Source organism: Nerophis lumbriciformis, linkage group LG05 (genome assembly GCF_033978685.3).
Source record: "Nerophis lumbriciformis linkage group LG05, RoL_Nlum_v2.1, whole genome shotgun sequence".
Lineage (NCBI taxonomy): Eukaryota > Metazoa > Chordata > Actinopteri > Syngnathiformes > Syngnathidae > Nerophis > Nerophis lumbriciformis.
The window spans coordinates 22,710,804-22,719,689 of NC_084552.2; positions in this window are offsets into that span (position 1 = coordinate 22,710,804).

An 8,886-nucleotide genomic window follows, 5' to 3' on the forward strand; every position below is an offset into this window, starting at 1 on the left:
TCCCAATTTGGGATTTAGATAAAACTGCAAGTTTTGTACAATCGAGCAAATAAATGATATGCTCATGTAAAACTAGATTTTTTTTTTTTTGCCTGTATGACATAACAAATTTGATTTGTGTCCAAATATTTAGGGTCTTTTTTTTAAAAACGGAGACTACGGTCCATCCAGACCCACACCTCCTGCCACCTGAACATTTTTTTCCCCTCGGCCATCAGGCACATGAACAATAACAAGATCTGATAGGTCAGTCACAGCTCATGTTATTACCTATTCTGTGTTATATGTGTCCTCAGGCCGTAAGACTCTTGAACGCATCATAACTATCCCCTCAATTCCCCCCAAAAATGGATTAACTCGCTGGAATATAAAGACAATATAACATACACCCATAAACGTGGATGCATATGCATACCTGCCAACTACTCCGGTTTTCCCGTAATTAGTACGGTTTTCATCAACCTATTCCGGGTTACGGTTGCAGTGATAAAAAAATACGGTTTTTCATTCATTACATTTTTTTTTTAAAGTTTTATTCACGAAATCGCGTAACAACAATGACATTCGACACTGCTTCCCGTAACTTCCTATCGAGCCATTCCGAATGCCATGCGTGAGGCTATTTATAGCACCGCTGCCAAGCACGAGGCACCAGTTGCCATTGTTTCCAAACGAGCGAACGATCATGGAATCAGCCGGAGAAAAATCGCAAACGAGTCTTAAACCGAAAAGAAAACTGCAGTCATTCCGTGAAGAATATTCAAAAGCCTATCCGGGAATAATTATCCGTTCCAAAAAGGGTGAAAACTACGCGAATTGCACCTTGTGCAGACAAGATTTTTCGATCGGACACGGAGGAATTAGCGATGTAAAAGCCAACGTTGGGACAAAAAAACAAGTCTAATGCCGTTGCTAGCGATACAAGTGGAAAACTTTCAACGTTTTTCGTCGCCCAAACAGATTCTTTGGATGTGATAAATGCCGAAGTTTTATTTACGGAGGCAATAATTGAGCATGGACTTCCAATCGCACTGGCTGATCACATGGGACAGTTATTTCGGAAAATGTTTCCCGACTTGAAAATCGCCAAAAAATATGGATGTGGTCGAACCAAAACATCAAACATTATTCAGTGTCTTGGAACAGAATCCTCAAAAAGTATCGCCGATGTCATGAAGACGGAACCATTTAGCATGTCGACTGACGGCAGCACCGATTATGACAATGTAAAACTGTACCCCATTTGTGTTCGATATTTCGATGACGACATTGGAAAAGTATTGTCAGTACTTCTGTCTTTGAGGGAATGCAATACGGCTGAAAGGTTGACAGGATAACTGGCATTAACTGTCAAAATAATTTCAAACTATTGAAGTTAGCTTACAGAATAAACATGTGATTACGGTAATAAACTAAGATTAACCCAAATTAAAAAAATAAACAAATTTGACTGTGCTACTATGAATCATAAATTACTGGTAGCACAGTAACCTTTTTTTTTTTTTTTTTTTTTCTCCAGCAGGACCCAATGTTTAGTTTTTCCTTCTGTAAGCTGCACGACAAATGTCAAAGAGAACAAGGGCAGACAAAGTCAGCCTCGGTGTGACAGAGGAAGTTTTGATACCGAGAAACAAACCCGAGTCATTTCCGCTCGCTCTCGGTTGTGTCGACGCTGGTTTTGTGTGACCTTTTGAGACCTTTTTTTTTTTTCTGCGGCGTTGCCGTAACGTGTTACACGCAAACACCAAACTCCTCCACGAAATGAATAAGGAAAGTGAGTAATGAAAATGAATGACAAAATATGAAGTACTCCTTTGCGTATTTCTTTTTTTTTTACGCATGGTGCATTTTAAAATTTTTAAAACAAACACGCTCACAAAATGTTCAAAAGATTTCATTTTTGATGGTAAGACACAGCTGTAAAGTTCTAGGAAGCTGTCCAATTCAAGCCTTCTCTTCTGTATGCAGGACTAATCCAGGGGTTGGCAACCCAAAATGTTGAAAGAGCCATATTGGACCAAAAATACAAAAAACAAATCTGTCTGGAGCTGCAAAAAATGAAAAGCCGTATATAAGTCTTATAATGAAGGCAACACATGACGTAAGTGTCTATATTAACTATAATAGCCTACTATCAAAATGAGTATGTGTCGCAGTCTGAAGCAAATCTTTGTTGACAGAAATGTTGTAATTTAATATTTATTCTACACATTTTTACAACATTAGAAACCATGAGTTACTCAGAAGGTGAGATAACTCCTGGACATTACTAACTTTTAATGGCCAAAAGTATAGATCAGGGGTCGGCAACCCGCGGCTCTTTTAGCGCCGCCCTAGTGGCTCTCTGGAGCTTTTTAAAAAATGTATGAAAATTGTTTTAATATGGTTTCCGTAGAAGGACAAACATGACGCAAACCTCCCTAATTGTTATAAAGCACACTGTTTATATTAAACATGCCTCACTGATTCGAGTATTTGGCGAGCGCCGTTTTGTCCTACTAATTTTGGCGGTCCTTGAACTCACCGTAGTTTGTTTACATGTATAACTTTCTAGGACGTGTTTTATGCCACTTCTTTTTCTGTCTCATTTTGTCCACCAAACTTTTAACGTTGTGCATGAATGCACAAAGGTGAGTTTTGTTGATGTTATTGACTTGTGTGGAGTGCTAATCAGACATATTTGGTCACTGCATGACTGCAAGCTAATCGATGCTAACATGCTATTTAGGCTAGCTATATGTACATATTGCATCATTATGCCTCATTTGTAGGTATATTTGAGCTCATTTAGTTTCCTTTAAGTCGTCTTAATTAAATTTATATGTCATGACACACTATCTGTATGTAATATGGCTTTTAATTTTTTGCGGCTCCAGACAGATTTGTCTTTGTATTTTTGGTCCAATATGGCTCTTTCAACATTTTGGGTTGCCGACCCCTGGTATAGATGTTTGTATCTTCTTTTAATAGATTTATTACAATCTTTGGCAAGCTGGGTAATGTTTGCTGTGGTCTGGAACAACATGGCATACAAACCACTATCTGAAATGCAGCCAATATTACATACAGATAATGTGTCATGAGACATGCAAAACTAAATTATATACAAAGAGGATAAAAGTAAAGGAAACTAAATGAGCTCAAATATAGCTACAAATGAGGCATAATGATGCAATATGTACATACAGCTAGACTAAATAGCATGTTAGCATTGATTAGCTTGCACTCATGCACTGACCAAATATGCCTGATTAACACTCCAACAAGTCAATAATAAAATATAATATATGCAAATATAAATTACCGTATTTTTCGGAGTATAAGTCGCACCGGCCGAAAATGCATAACAAAGAAGGAAAAAAAACAAGTCGCACTGGAGTATAAGTTCCATTTTTGGGGGAAATTTATTTGATAAAACCCAACACCAAGAATAGACATTTGAAAGGCAATTTAAAATAAATAAAGAATAGTGAACAACAGGCTGAATAAGTGTACGTTATATAAGGCATAAATAACCAACTGAGAACGTGCCTGGTATGTTAACGTAACATATTATGGTAAGAGTCATTCAAATAACTATAACATATAGAACATGCTATACGTTTACCAAACAATCTGTCACTCCTAATCGCTAAATCCCATGAAATCTTATACGTCTAGTCTCTTACGTGAATGAGCTAAATAATATTTGATGTTTTACGATAATGTGTTAATAATTTCACACATAAGTCGCTCCTGAGTATAAGTCGCACCCCCGGCAAAACTATGAAAAAAAACTGCGACTTATAGTCCGAAAAATACGGTATATGCAAAGAGGATAACGGTAAAGTATATTAAATGAGCTCAAATATAGCTACAAATGAGGCATTATGATACAGCTAGCCTAAATAGCATGTTAGCATTGATTAGCTTGCAGTCATGTAGTGACCAAATATGCCTGATTAGCACTCCAACAAGTCAATAAAATCAACAAAGTTCACCTTTGTGTGCATTCACGCACAGTATAAAACTTTTGGTCGTCAAAATTAAACGAAGGAGTGGAAGACTTTACATGTAAAGAAACTGTAGCGTCACAGTCCACACTATGGTGAGTTCGAAATTACCGGTAGTAGGACTAAACGATACTCTCATCAGTGAAGCATACACACAAACATATTAAACAGTGGGCTTTTCTCACAATTAGGAAGGATTGTGTCATGTTTGCCCTCGAACATTTCCCCCCCAATTTTTTTTTCTTCCATTTTCAATCCTTTTTTAAAAATGCTCCAGGGCATCACTAAAGAGTGACCCCCGAACTAATCAATAGGTCCCACTAATCAGAGTATGGACAACTTATTTTCAGAGTTGGTTCCACACATGGCGCCCTGAGAGGCTCCTGACCAATCAGAGGGAGTATGACCAGACAATCTCTTAAATTATTGGCGACTACAATCATTCGTTCAAGTCCGAAAACCGAGTTAAAATACAGTGTTTTATTGTCCTATATTGTTCAAACTGTGTAATGTTTCAGTGGCCAAACAATATGAAGCATACTTGTTGGATAAAACCTCGGTCTTGTTTTTGAATGAATACTAGGCCTACTACGCTACTGTACTTGAATATTGTACTTGGAAAGCCAAGTGGAAAAAAAAAGGATGAGAACCACTGGTGTGGGGCGTTCACTGCAGTGTTTCCTCTCGCTCGCACACTTTCCCAAACACATTTTGAGCTTGTGTGTCACCCACAGGAGTGTTAAAAGGTGTGTGTTTGTGGGTTAGTGGGTGGGAGGGCAACACCACGGCGTGCTGAGAGGCATCCCTGCAATCTGCTGTACAAAAGTCAACACTCCAGCCAGGTAAAAAGCGTATGTTGTATTGGCAAAAAGTTGAAATTGTAGAACGTGAACATGTCCTGATTGGACATTTTGAGGTTGGAAGCAGCAAAGTAGCGTTAGAAGCAGTGTTGGGTTAGTTACTGAAAACCAGTAACTAGTTACAGTTACTAGTTACTTTATTTCAAAAGTAACTCAGTTACTAACTCTGTTACTTACACCAAAAAGTAATGCGTTACTGTGAAAAGTAACTATTTAGTTACTTCTTTTTTTCTTCTTTTTTTTTTTAAAGCTCCCATTAATGCCCTTTTTGCCTTCATTTCAGTACTGTTATTGCACTGGAGAATAATACAATCTGTTGATCAACTTGACATACATTTTTATTTTCCTTTTAACATAATTAATGAAAAACAGTGCAACATAAAAAGGCATTCCTCCTTTCTTTAAACTTGGACCAATGACCATGAATAAAAAACAAGTTAAAGTGCAACATAAGAAGGCACATCATCTTCCTTGAAACATAAAGCCTGACATCTGGAGTGATGCTGCTGTCTTCCACACTTGGAGCCATGGATTGTAGAATCCTTGTTTTCAGTGGCAGGATCATTGACACCGATGGTGAAGTTTCAGTGCTCAGTAGAGATGGAACACTTTTGAGGGGTTTAAGCACCTGGAGGACCTCATCTGCCACTCTCACATCACCATCAGACAGGGTGACATTTGTCTTCAGGGTGTTGTGGGTCAATGCAGAGTATATAGCTGCCTGCTGCTCCAACATATCATAAGTGGAGTTCCACCTTGTTGGGATATCATGTATGAGCAGGCAGCTTTAGCATTTCTTGCTTTGTCTTAAGCACATGAGCAGCTGTTGTGCTTGGGTGGAAGTAAGAAACCTTCCTGATCGTCCCAAAGAGGCGCTCCATCCTATTGACTGAGATTCTCTTCTGTGATGCCAAATTCACTACATGTGCAAAGCACCTATCTGTGGTCCCAGTCCTGCCTCATTCTCTGTAATTATTTGATTTTTGGCATTATCACGTGTGACTGGGATATCTTTATCTTCCAGTCCTCCACTGCTTGTGTCAGTACCTGCGCAAGGTGACTCTCGTAGAGGGGGCGTGTCTTCTCATCTCCCAGTCTGCTGTGATGAAGTGAGCGCTTATAGTTCCGCTGGACGTCCACCCGTCTGTCATGAGCGCAACAGCTGATGCTCGGGATAGTTCATCCACAACTTTTTTCTTCTCCTGCTCATAAAGATCTGGCACAATCTTATTGCTGAAGTGGGTGCGCGACGGGATGTCGTAACGTGGTTCAAGCACGTTCAGCATGTGTTTAAAACCCTCGTTTTGCACAACCGAATCTGCACTTATAAACACACCGATTCAATGGCGGGGGCGTTCAAGCTCCTCCGTTACTCCGCTCGCCATGACCACGCTGTGTGTGGACTGAACGTGCCAACAACTTTTTTTCCCCACACCCACACCCACACACACAGACCGCGCCTCTTTTCTTCTCTCCGGCTTGTGACAGAGGAAGATTCAGAAGAACGACACCGCAGCGCTTCTGTTTCTAGCCGATACTACATCAAAAGTAACGTAAAATAACGCAGTAACGCAACATGTAGTAACGGTAACTAAATTACTGAATAAAAAAAAATAACGCGTTAGATTACTAGTTACCGCCGAAACTAACGGCGTTACAGTAACGCGTTACTTTGTAACGCGTTAGTCCCAACACTGGTTATAAGGCAGGTTTAGCCCCCTGGAATGTAAACTTATGACATTTAATAAAGTTAAGTTTATTTTAAAGTACCACTGATAGTCACACACACACTAGGTGTGGTGAAATTATTCTATGCATTTGACCCTTCCCCTTGTTCCAACCTCTAGAAGGTGAGGCGAGCAGTGAGCAGCAGCGGTGGCCGCGCCCAGGAATCATTTTTGGTGATTTAACCCCCAATTCCAACCCTTGATGCTGAGTACCCAAGCAGGGAGGTAATGGGTCCCATTTTTATAGTCTTTGGTATGACTCGGCCGGGGTTTGAATTCACGACCTACCAATCTCAGGGCGGACACTCTAACCACGAGGCCACTGAGCAGGTGGACAATGGCGATATTGCCGCAAACTCTGTTTGATCCATAAAATGACAATAACACTACTTGTAGTTTCATTACATTTATACTATAGCATTTATGAAATCAAACACTAGACCGAATACTAGAGATGCCGATAAATGCGTTGAAATATAATATCGGAAATTATCGGTATCGTTTTTTTTTTAATCGGTATCGTTTTTTTTTTGTTTTGTTTTTAATTAAATCAACATAAAAAACACAAGATACACTTACAATTAGTGCACCAACCCAAAAAACCTCCCTCCCCCATTTACACTCATTCACACTCATTCACACAAAAGGGTTGTTCCTTTCTGTTATTAATATTCTGGTTCCTACATTATATATCAATATATATCAATACAGTCTGCAAGGGATACAGTCCGTAAGCACACATGATTGTGCGTGCTGCTGGTCCACTAATAGTACTAACCTTTAACAGTTAATTTTACTCATTTTCATTCATTACTAGTTTCTATCTAACTGTTTTTATATTGTTTTACTTTCTTTTTTATTCAAGAAAATGTTTTTAATGTATTTATCTTATTTTATTTTATTAATTTTTAAAATAAGTACCTTATCTTCACCATACCTGGTTGTCCAAATTAGGCATAATAATGTGTTAATTCCACGACTGTATATATTGGTTGATATCGGTATCGGCAATTAAAGAGTTGGACAATATCGGATATCGGCAAAAAGCCATTATCGGACATCCCTACCGAATACGACTCAGCAAGTATTTTTGCTTTGATCAGATTTCCGAAATTGCTCTTTTTCGGTCATTTCCAGCTTGTTAGGATTTTCCGCGAATGCTGAAATGTATTTCCACTAGGGTAGTAATGGGGTATGAATGATTGTAGTCACCAATAATTTAAGAGATTGTCTGGTCATACTCCCTCTGATTGGTCAAGAGCCTCTCACGGGACGACAGGGCGCCATGTTTGGTACCAACTCTGAAAGAGAGTTGACCTTACTCTGATTAGTGCGACTTATTAATTAAACCTACACTGCTACTAGGGTTGTACAGTACTATACTAATGAATCATATTCGGTACTATACCGCCTCTAAAAAGTACCGGTCCCCCCCCTCCTCCCTTTTTCTAACGGGCATGCATCTTCACATTGTGTCATTGCTGGTTTTACGAGCAGACGAGCATGTTCGGCAGCGCACAATCACAGAGTACTTACAAGCAGACACAGTGTGTAGACAGAAAAGGGAGAACGGACGCAATTTGGCCTAAAAACTAAAGATAAAGGTGAAGTTATAACACTGAAACGCCCTCAGGAAGAGGTGCTTTAAGACATGGCTAGCTAGCTCGCGGCTAACGTCGGTCTGCAGTGTTTTAGCGACTTCTAGATCACTAATCTTTGCCTCCATGGCGACAAATAAAGTAAGTTTCTTACAAGTATCATCCCTGCAGGACGAGGAATAGCTAAACATGCTTCACTACACACCGTAGCTCATCGGCCTCAAAATGTAAACAAACATCTCTGGATCTACACCTGACATCCACTGTAATGATACCAAGTACAGGAGCGTATCTTGTCCATACTACTATGATTGCACCGATATTTTTTAGCGTCACAACATCTTCTTTCATTTTTTAAAAATTTATATTTTGTTTATAAACTCAGGAAATATGTCCCTGGACACATGAGGACTTTGAATATGACCAATGTATGATCCTGGAACTACTTGGTATCGGATTTATACCCAAATTTGTGGTATCATCCAAAACTAATGTAAAGTATCCAAACAACAGAAGAATAAGTGATTATTACATTTTAACAGAAGTGTAGATAGAACATGTTAAAAGAGAAAGTAAGCAGATATTAACAGTAAATGAATAAGTGCAATAATATTTTTTACAGTTTGTCCCTCATAATGTTGACAAAATAATCATGATAAACGACACAGTATGTTACTGCATATGTCAGCAGCTAAATTAGGAGTCTTTG